This window comes from Xenopus laevis, chromosome 9_10S, assembly GCF_017654675.1.
Source record: "Xenopus laevis strain J_2021 chromosome 9_10S, Xenopus_laevis_v10.1, whole genome shotgun sequence".
NCBI lineage: Eukaryota > Metazoa > Chordata > Amphibia > Anura > Pipidae > Xenopus > Xenopus laevis.
In genome coordinates this window covers 64,649,832-64,658,829 of record NC_054388.1, presented here as the reverse complement: position 1 = coordinate 64,658,829, position 8,998 = coordinate 64,649,832, and the positions used below count along the sequence as shown (strand labels likewise).

The 8,998-nt window shown below is 35.6% G+C and overlaps 1 pseudogene; it reads right to left on the bottom strand.

Annotated features, from left to right (window-relative positions):
- Window positions 1-331: 331 nt before the first annotated feature.
- On the bottom strand, window positions 332-8,750 carry LOC121399016 (annotated as a pseudogene).
- Window positions 8,751-8,998: the final 248 nt, after the last annotated feature.

Below are 8,998 nucleotides of genomic sequence, written 5' to 3'. Positions count from 1 at the left end.
CCCACCAGGGAGACTACTCCATTGCAGTCCACCATGCTGTGCATTTTTCCATTCATCGACAGCAAAGGCAAAATTCTAGATCAGGGGTCCCCAACCTTTTTTACTTGTGAGCCACATTAAAATGTAAAAAGAGTTGGGGAGCAACACAAGCGTGAAAAAGTCCCTTGGGGTGACAAACAAGTGCTATGATTGGCTATTTGGTCGCCCCTATGTGGACTGGCAGCCTTCAAAAGACTCTACTTGGCACTAGACTTAGTTTTTAATCCATTAAAACTTGTCTCCAAGCCAGGAATTCAAAAATAAGCACCTGCTTTGAGGACCCTGAGAGCAACATCCAAGGGGTTGGAGAGCAACATGTTGCTCACGAGCTACTGGTTGGGGATCACTGTTCTAGATGATCTGCTAGTTTGACTAATGCTACTATTACGAAAGAGAGAATCCCTTCTGCTGTCCTCTTCAAAAGTGCTGTGTTCATCATCAGCAAAATCATTCTCTGACCCTGCATCCTTTGCACAATCTTTGAAGCTGAAGATGCTTGTTTTGCTCTTTAGCCTTGGGGAAAACAAGGGACCTTGGAAAAATAAGCAAGTGTAAAGAAGTGAGTATAACAATGTGAATACTTCCCAAATGCTTTATTATATGTTATATGTTCAACAGTATTATTCAATTCTGTTCAACAATCTTCCCCTGACAGCTTTCCACCTCAAAGAGTGTTCACTATTTCATACTATTTCATACTAACCAAACTTTGAGACAAATAAATATAAATAATAAATAGAATTATGCTGAACTGTCCAGATGAAACAGAAAATAAGTGACCAATTTAATTAATCCACTTTCTAAAAAGTAAGATATTTCTATTTGCAAATCCCTGCAGCTTTTCTTGCATGTCTTTTCGGGCCAATTGATGTATACTTATTATCTAAACTTCCATAGAACAAAATATCGGGAGTAATTAGGGGTTTTAAATTATAGATAAATGATGGCTGAGATCAGAAGAGCTGGTAAACATACTTGAATGAATTATTATCTATTATTAGTGATGAGCCAATGTATTCGCCAGCCATGGATTTGTGGCAAAATTCCAAATTTCCACATGTGCGAATTATTTCATGAAACTGCTGCAAAAATGTGCCTCTGGAAAATTCTACTAGAAAAAAATACCCATTGGCTTTTATGCATTTGGACAAAAAAGTCTCTATAAGAAAAGATGCCCATTGACTTTAATGCATTTTGAGTAAGAAAAATTGTTGTACGAGCAGTTTCACAAATTTTTCAGTGAAGCGAAATGGTACAGATTCAGCAAGTGTTAGAGTTCTTACCTGGTGGGGCATTGATGACTTTCTGTATTCCTCTAGATGTCTCCCTTCCCTGGTAAAATAGAACCCTCTCTTTTTCATACTGTCTTCGGATTCAGATTTGAAATTCTTTTCCGTATCCACTTTCTCCTGCCTTTCACAATGCTCAACCTGTTTTCTGTTCTTCCTCCAGTTCCTACTCTCTTTAGCACTCTTAGAGCTCAGCTTTGATATAGTAGAAGAGCACTCAGAAGCATCTTCCAGAGCAGCTTCCTCACTTAATTATTGAGACTCATCAAAAACATCTGCAACTGCTGCTGCCAATGCCTAGAATGACAACATATTATGAGAAAGGCCTTTTGGTTTTATTGGTCTATGGAGCTATGCATTAGTTAACCGGATACAGTTAGATGGGTAGTGTTCCTGTTAAAAATGTCTGATGGTTTGTTGGCATCATTTATTTAACTAAAATAGCTAACCAGGTATATATTGTAGTTGAGTATATACTGTATACATTCTTGTCACAATAAAGACATATCTAAATATATATACTGTACATGGATAACTGTTACTGGCATTATGGAGTTGCCGCACTTCGCCTGGCGAATTTTCGACAGCAATCCGCAAATTCACTAAAATGCGAAGTTGCGTTCAGCGAAGTGAAAGGTATCGAAGTTCCGCTAGCGAAAATTTGCCAGGCAAAGCGAAGTTGCACTAGCGAAGGGGAATTTGCATACGATGGGAACGTAAAGTTTGAATGGACGTATATGTTACAGCAAATACATAAAACTACATAAGCCCAGGGAACCTTTATAAATGCAAATAGAGATGCTTTATTGCCCTACACATGTGCCCAGAGTATAGTTTATGTGCCGTATGTTATGAAAAGTAGGGGGGAAGCAGGGTACCCAAAAAAAAATGTTCCTCCTTTTTCTAGCCTATCACCCATGAAAATGGAAAAGACACCAGCGTTTTTTGAAGTCCTATCTACTCTATTGCACTTCGCCAGGTCTAAGCTGGCGAAGGCAAGTCTGGTGTAAGAGGTAACGTTCAGTAAAATCAACTTCTTAGTGAATTTGCGTAGTAACGATCTTTAGCCCTTGCGAAAAATTTGCTGGCGTTACAGTGCGAAGTTGCGCTAGAGTCTATCTCCTTCACTAGCGTATTTTTGCCACCACCCATTAGTAAATAGGCAAAGTATCGAACTTACTTTATGCTGGCAAATTTTCCCCAGCGTTCACCACTTCGCACCTTAGTGAATTTCCCCCCTATGAGGTCAGATAAAAAGCAAAAATCAAAAGGGACTCTATGCAGTCATGCCGGCATTGCATGTAGACTTATGGATGCTTTCTGCTCTGTGTCAGACACAATAAGTCGCAAATCACAGAGCAGTGTCACTATAATACAGTCAGCACCACTTTTTCTGTATATATCACAACAAATATGAAGAGGAAATACTTTTAACCAAGTCATTTACCTCTTTGTTTTACACTCTTCGCTGTCTACAGTGGTGTAATATAATGGCATACTGTAATTATAGGTGTTATAGCCTGGTGTAAAAACATACCTATTAAATTCTGCATATGAATTCTTTGTAAGGGATTATTTGCATGAATAGGATGCACAGTGCTTCTTCACACATAAAGACAACACCAGGTTTTATAAATGTTTTTACACCAATGGTTACACCTTTTTTGCCGTAAAATACAGCATTTTACACAATTTTATATTTATGTTTCTAGGGAGGTTATTTATTAAGGTCCAAATTTTTCTAGTTGGACTTTTAAAGGGAAAAATATAATTGTTTTGGAGAAAAAAAAGGAGTTGGTGTTAAAAGTCAGATGAAAAAAGAACTCCAACTCAGACCTGACATCTGTAAAAGTCAATGGCAGATGTCCCTTTCACAAATACAAGATTTTCTGAGTTGCACTGGGTTTCTGAAGAAATAGCAGCTTTTTTTTTCTTATGAAAAAATCGTAGGTTTCGAGCACAAAATCTGAAAATTTTAGGATTAGGATTTTTTTTTTACAATTTATCCTGACTTTTTCAGTTCAAGAAAAATTTGTGAAAATGTACAGTATTCATAAATAGGGCGACAAGTCTGTGCAGATTTGGTTGGAGTAGCTTTCAGAAAATAGTGAGAACTTATATATACTGTAACAGCTTTAAGCATAAGCTGTTACAGTATATATAAATGGGTGTACAGTAGAGGATTTTGTTAATTTATAGTACCTGAGCTTCCTCTTGCTGTTCAATTGTTGAAATTCTGCCTCTTTCTGTTCAGCTTCTTCTAAGGTTGCCTGATTCTGTTCTTCATAAACCATGGCCACCACAGCTAAAATCAGGTTAACCAAGTAGAAAGAACCCAGAAAAATCACCAGCACAAAAAAGATCATGTAGGTTTTTCCAGCAGCTTGCAGTGTCTACATGAAAACAGATGATTATTTTAATGGTCACACACATATATATATATATATATATATATATATATATAGTATCTGGTACGCATGACAGACCTTTCATTTCATTGGGATAACAGGTGGCATTGTGTGCCAGAAGCTTCTTCTCCATTTGCTTTGCCCCAACATTAATTCCATATACTTTATAATTAAAGAAGTTGCAATGCAACCATACCTTCCAAAAGCCATATTAAAGTTCTACATTTTATATAGCAGGAAGAAAGTTTGAGCAGCATTCAAATCAGAGAGTTGTATTCATATGGTACTTGCAACACTCATTCTAGTAGCTACATTTTTTCACTGCTGAACATGATTATAGGTTTGGTACCCGACACTTTCTTTTGCACAATTTTGAGTATACAAGGGTTGTCGTAAAATTGTATCTGTGACTTTAACCCCATGAATAAAACTCTTTAAGGCAGATATATTAATTTACAAATTCAAGTTTTTTTAAACATTTCATTGTGAAAAATAAATCAAGATTAGGCTTGTTCAAGTTTTTTCTTGATAGCTAACATATTTTAAAAAAAAGTATTGAAAAATTTTAAAGCAAATTGTTCAATCATTTATTTAAATTCAACCTTTCGAAGAAACTCCAAAAATGAATTAACTTTTGAAAACTTTTGAAAATACAAAGCTCCCATACCCAGTATGGAAGCTCACCAGGTTTCAGCTGCCCAGTTTTTTATAAACATTTTGATATTGTTTCCATTTATAAACGGAAAAAATTCAAAGTTCAGAAAACTCGAGTATGAGAATTTGTGATTGTGCTTAACAATGAAAAAAATGTGATCTTGAATTATATTAAAATTGACTCTTGTATTTGAATTAGTGCACTCTCTTCGATTCATCCACAGACTTCTCATGCAGCAATGCATTTAATGCACATTATTCAAGCATATCCATTCTAAAGCTGGCCATAGACGCAAAGATCTGATCGTACGAATCAAGGATTCGTACGATTTTCGGACCATGTGTGGAGAGTCCCGACATTTTTCGTCCGGCGGAGATCGGCCGTTTGGTCGATCGGACAGGTTAGAAAATTTCTGTCGGCTGCCGATAATATCTCTGCGTGTATTGCCGATCGTACGATTTTCAGTGGGAGACTGTCACTAGCTTTGGTTGGACATAGATATCGTACGATTGCTGTCAGGGGCAGAACATTGCTGATCTGTTCTTTAACTAGTTTATTTGATCTGACTGGTAAGACTTTGATCTGAATGGTTAGTGGCGGGTCGGGAGATGGGAAAGTCCAATCGTACGATGATTCGTACGATCGGATCTTTGCATCTATGGCCAGCTTAAGGAACTTGCTCTGATCTTGGGTGCATAGCTAGAATCACTGCACTAAAAGACAATAACATAATTTTTATGTAAAAGAAAATGTTTCAGGATTACAATACCCCTTTAATTATAGGTATTTTTCTTTCTCAGCAATATAAATCAGGAAGAAATGAATTAATAGTGCTTCTTATCCACATAACTCAAACACCAGGAATGCATTCTCACCAGCTGATAAAGAGTTTCCCAGCAGTCTTGAGTCATCAGTCGAAACAGTGATAAGAAAGCCCAGTTAAATGTGTCAAAGCTTGTATAGCCATAATTGGGATTCCTTTTCAGCTTTCACGCAGATGTACCCTTCTGGGCACAAACTAGTTTAACAGGAAAAAGACACATTAGCTCTCTTTCATTTGGAAGACAATAGAAAAATAATATTAATACTAAATTTGCTCCAAAGTTCCATTCGGTTCGAGAGAAAAAAAATAAAACTACCAAGTATCATTCATGGATTTAACTAACACTAATAGAATGTTGCATGCATGTATTCATATATTTTGACTGTCACTGTAGTCCCTAAAATAAGTACAAAAAAGGGGGGTTGTGGGTGCACACCTAAGGCTAAGTTTTAATATATTTAGGTACAATGGAAGTGCTACTGACCCGGCCAGTCAATCAAAGCACATTCCATGATGCCCTGTCTAAGTAATTCAATAAATATGCAAGTGCATGTATTTTAAAAACAGGTTTCTTTTGTTACAAAGTTATGATCATAAAATTGATAAGCCACATTATTTGGGCAATCTCTCTCTCTTAAAAGCCGCAAAAGCTAGTGGTGGGGGAGGATCTAGCCCTGATTGAAACCAACGCTCATGAGACACTTCTTATATTTGCTGCAACTGTCACTAGGTAACACTTTTACATCAATTTACACCTATCACACTCCTCATATAGCTTTCCCTTTCATTTCTTGTTCACATCTATACTCACACCTACACTCACATCTACAAACACACACATACATACACAAGCGTGCAACTATACATATCATTTGCCTTCATTTTCTTTCCATTATCACATTTTTTTTTTCAAAAATGGGCATTGGTTTGGGCAGTCTCTACCTTTTAAAAGCCGCAAAAGCAGGTTGCGGGGGAGGATTTAGCCCACAGGTTGAATCCAAGGCACAGGAGTAATGCTATTAAGCAGAGAGGTAAAATACCTTTTATACTATGACCAGAGGTAAACAAGTTAGGGACACCGTGTGCAGTTTACCTTGATGTGATATGGTGGCTTATCAATTTTATGATCATAACTTTGTAACAAAAAAACCCTGTTTTTAAAATAGATGCACTTGTATATTTATTGAATTACTTAGACAGGGCATCAGGGATTGTGCATTGATTGACTGGCCGGATCAGTAGCACTTCCATTGTACCTAAATATATTAATATATATTTGCCTAAGTTGTGCACCACAACCCCCCTTTTTGTACCTAAAATAAGTATACCAATTCTATACCGTTGATATGGTATAGAATTAGTATATCATATACAGTACTTATCAGAAAACTATAATGAGCACACAAAATGGTCTTTAGTTACAACTACCCTGGATGTGTTGTAAACCCCAATGGGTAAAATAGAATGCCTTTCTTATGACCTACACATTTCTACTAATAGGGCATAAGAAGAAAATGATTGTGGAACTTGGTTTATTTTCCAAAATCCCTGCTATTATACCAGTTTAGTTGAGCCTGAAGTGGAGAGGACTTTTATGTCTAGTACATAGTAGAAGAAAAAAAGCACGAGTATAACATTTTACAGGCATATGTTCTTATTTATTTTATTTGCATTAAAATGTAATCAGTAACATTCAGGGGCAGATTTATCATGGATCGAATTGAAAATTTGAATTCAAATTTTTGAATTTTTTTTTTGGTTAAAGATCTCAAATTCTCAAAAGTGAGTTATCCAAATTGTATTAGAGTTTTTTAAAAATTTTGATTGATTTTCAACATTTACTATACTCTGGCCCTTTAAGAATTCAAAAAACTATTCGCCACTTAAAATCTGCCGAATTGCTGTTTAAGTCAATGGGAGAGGCCCAGGGATCAATTTGGAGGTGTTTGCAGCCTTCCTGACATTCTAATTTATTTTGAAGAATCTCGAATCTAGTTTGATTAAATTCAATTCAAGTTTTCAGATTGTTTCCATTTGTCCGACTTTAAAAAATTTGAGTTTAATAAATTTTGATTTTGAATTTATGGGAGTTTAAAAAAACTTACATGAATTCAAAATTCAACCCTTGATAAATGTGCCTCTCAGTCTATAGTTAAGGTGTCTTATATAACACTTAAGTTTTATAGGCTGCTTCTTTATATTCAAGTTTGCTGGAACCTATTCATTAATTGGAACTTTAAATTCTATAATTTGTGCATTTCCCACCCTACTCAAAACTTGATTTATTAGTAGGAATTCTCCTCTGACCACTGCTATTGCTATTTTATACCCCATCATCCTGTTATTAGGTGTAATGAGTTGTTAGTCTAAAATATTTTGCTGGGATATGTTGTGGAGCTAAGTAGCCTAAACCACTTAATATCTCCAAAACTGCTTGCTACAAATTGCTAGTGTGATGTCCTCTAACAATAACTCCAATATTACCAAGTGCCCATGTCTCCTAACAAGCTGCTTTTCACTACTGAAAACAAACCCAACTTTGATCATCTTTCCTTGTAGTTTTCTTGTTTTTCACATGTCTGCTCTGTTTTCATGTCATTAATATCCTTACTATAGTAGACTGACTTTTGTCCAGTTTGATATCATCAGCAAACGAAGAGATGCTTTGCAACCCTCACGGTCATTTAAGATCAAACTTTTAAGCAGTGAACCAGGAAGAGGCTTTTAAAGTGCTCACTAACCAAAAATAGATTATCACCACACTTTTGTAATCAGACAGTTTCCTTTTCAAGTACAAATATTAAGTTCAAGGCCAATATTCCCTTATTTAATCCGTAACCTTCTGTTCTGTGTGATACCGTATCAAATGCTTTAGCAAAGCAGAGAACACCCACTGCAACACCAAGGTCTATGCTTCTAATCTCCTTCTCATGATTACATTTATGAGATTCATTGTGCACAAAGCTATGCTGGCACAAGCTCACTGTATTGAGAATTTTAATGTATTCCAGAATATAATCCCTTAATACCAAAACACTTACTTTTACCAATAATAATAATAATTAAATAAATAATAATAACTTAATATTTGATTAAAATTATGTGCTGCAATTTTTTTCAGGGGTATGCAAAGAACTTTGTGAATTCAAAGTTCCTTAGGCCATATCAAACAAAACGTCATGGATATTAAAATTGAAACAGCATCAATCATTTTTGCAAAAGATCCAAACAAAGCTGCTGATTGTTCGAAATTTCTGAAGAACTCAGATGGATAATCAATTACTATTGGAGTCAGAGGCAAGTATTCATCTTAAGTACAACTATCATTTGAAAAATGGGTATGCACTTTCTCAGCCATGTCAACCAAATGTAAATAGTTATCAAAATAAGCACTATTAAGACACAGCTATACTGATTTTTACTTTATAATTTTGAATTTAAAAGAGTTCTTACCCAGCATCTGAGCTATTACCACAAAGCAAAGGATCCTTCTGATTTTCTAATTCATAAAATAAGCCTGTGATGAAAAAATATAAACATTACATAATGTCATATATTAACACATATAAAGGGGACTCTTTTTCATAGCTGGGATTAAGAAAATGAGCAACAGATAGATTCAATTTGATTTTTGCTTCTACCATATCCTTTCCCTTTGAATTAAAGATTGTGCAAAGAATTTCACCAATGCTAGAGCCATATAGCATTGTAGCTTCACCTATATGATCCACAACTCTTTGCCATCCCTTGTCAGCTCCTATTTAGGAGGTTACATACAGCATTA